This window comes from Sander lucioperca, chromosome 11 (genome assembly GCF_008315115.2).
Source record: "Sander lucioperca isolate FBNREF2018 chromosome 11, SLUC_FBN_1.2, whole genome shotgun sequence".
Taxonomy (NCBI): domain Eukaryota; kingdom Metazoa; phylum Chordata; class Actinopteri; order Perciformes; family Percidae; genus Sander; species Sander lucioperca.
The window spans coordinates 35,421,548-35,423,813 of NC_050183.1; the positions used below are offsets into that span (position 1 = coordinate 35,421,548).

Sequence of the window (2,266 nt, forward strand, 5' to 3'; positions counted from 1 at the left end):
TGAAACTACAGGTGTTGTGATAGCAGCAGCATCAATATTTGGGTTGGTTTATGACATTGCAGTGTTTATTCGCGACTCATATCAGCTAATGAATGTTTGGGAAGGGGTCAGTCAGGAGTCAGGACCCCCAACACCTAAGGATTTCATTAATAGTTGAAACAAGATGGTCTTCCAAGGATGCTGCACTGAATAAGATATTCGGATCATCAGGATTCAGGATACACCACACTTTAAACCGGCTGTGCGTGTTAAAGGACAAGCCTAGTCACTTTTAAAGTACGAGACTGTTTAGACTGCGCAAGCGTTCTTGCAAGCATTCTTGCAAGTGTTCTTGCACATTTTTTCACTTTGTCAAAGTACCTCCAAACCAGCAGGATGGATCTCCTGGGCGCCCATAGGGTGGTTAAAGAAACACATCAGCAACTGAAAAACTATGTGAGAGATTTTGACACAGTGAAAAAGACCACAGACAATTTTGTGAACTGGGCAAATGCAAGATTTCAAAGTGAGGAATCTGAAATGGAAGTTCAGGGCGCATTGCCAGCAAAACACACCAAAAAGGAAAAGGTATGCCAGGGGAGTCTGGTGATGCAGCGCGGACACAGGTACAGACTCATTGGCGGCCTATAGAATCAATGTGGGGCAGTGGTGGCCTAGTGGTTAGAGAACGGAGCTTGGGTCGGGGTTCAATCCCCAGACTGGCAGGATAAAATCTGGGTGGGGAAAGTAAAAGCAGCGCTTGTCCCTCCCTCATCACCACCACTTATGGAATTATTTTTGTGTCTTTAATACCAAGCAAAACTTCTCAAGTATCAAACAAAAATCACTAACTCAAGCAAAAAAATTGTCACCTCAAAGGTAAAACTTAAAACTTGCAAACAAAACATTTGTGTAGTCGTAAACTATTGGTCTTATATTTGTTTGATATTATGTCCTTTTGTTTACCGTTCCCTCTGCTTCTTTCTCAATGATCAGTCTTTTGATCTCTCCATCACGTTTGCAGTTTCGCTCCCAGCTTTCTCGTTTGCGCTTCCAGAGTCTTTGTTTGCGATTCTGACACAAAGCTATCGCGTGGGCGGGTCTTACAGGGGTGCGTCCCCATTGGCTAATGTATTTTTGAGTGACAGCTCTGTGCCTGCCGGCCCCCTGACGTTTCAGTGCAGTTAACTTAAGAGATTTTGGAGGACACACAAACCACTCCACAGCGGATTCCTACAAGATTAATAAAATGTAAGTATTGATCATATATATTGTCTGTGATGTACTTTGCAAGCATGGTTACTAGACGTTTGTTGTTTCGTTGTGTTAAGTTACTAATTAGCTAGTAAAGCTGTTAACTTAGCATTTAACGTTAGCTAACTGCTAACGTATTAATTATCGTCTTCTCTCTGTAGAATAATGAAACATTGTGGGACGTGCAGGACCCCGAGCAGAGCAGAGCTACGATGCTGTCCCAGGTAACGTTAGCTAGGTCAGTAACGTAGCTATATCTGATAATACACATGCTAGGGTATTGGTTAAGTAGTACAATGTAGAAGCTGTGCATATAATGTATTCCTATCTAGAGGTTGACACATACAGTACATATGCAGTGTTAGCTGTGCCTAACTGGTTCATCTTTATATATATGTGCATTATTATAGCATAGCATAAAAAGAAACTCAGTAATGATAGCTACATTTACACCAAGAGGATGACATTACAAGACAACAAGAATGTTCATCTGTACTTTCCTAGTTATGACAAAACTGGCTATCCTAACTCTAATTACATGTATTCTGTTGCATTTGCAAGCAGGTCAGCATAAGGAAAGTGTTCATATTGTTTTAAAGCCTGTTGCTAATGGCTACTTAAAAGCAAGTTATTTTAATTGTAAATCACCCAATCTTAGAAGCCGCAGTTATCAATAAGAACTTTGTTACCATTTGATTTGTGTAAGGAACTTTGTTATACTTTTCTATCGCAGCTCACATCAGGCAGCAGTCAGACCAACCAGGAGGACGTGGTAGCAGCAGAGGGAGAGGAGCCTTCAGTCTCTCTGTGGAGAAAACACTATGTGTGCTAAGGCTTCTAACAGCCAGGGTATAGACCGATAGAATATGTATTGATCATATTTTACTGAGATACTCAATTAACACTTACAATAACCTTTTTCTTAAATTTATTTTCATTTGTGTACTTGTAGTTTCTAAGTTCATTGTATATCAATATATACAGTATACTGTCCTGTAATTTAATTTGTGTTTACATTGTTTTACTGTAATTA

General features: G+C 40.0%; 1 long non-coding RNA gene across 2 annotated transcripts; it reads left to right on the plus strand.

The window, feature by feature from the left end:
• The first annotated feature begins 1,139 nt into the window (after positions 1–1,139).
• LOC116063293 lies at positions 1,140–2,053 on the plus strand. 2 transcript variants are annotated; one of them, XR_004108233.2, is made up of 3 exons: positions 1,140–1,230; positions 1,395–1,471; positions 1,967–2,053. It is a non-coding gene; the product is annotated as an uncharacterized LOC116063293 (long non-coding RNA). The 2 variants fall into 2 exon arrangements; XR_004108232.2 differs by having other exon boundaries at positions 1,395–1,457.
• The last annotated feature ends 213 nt before the right edge of the window (positions 2,054–2,266 follow it).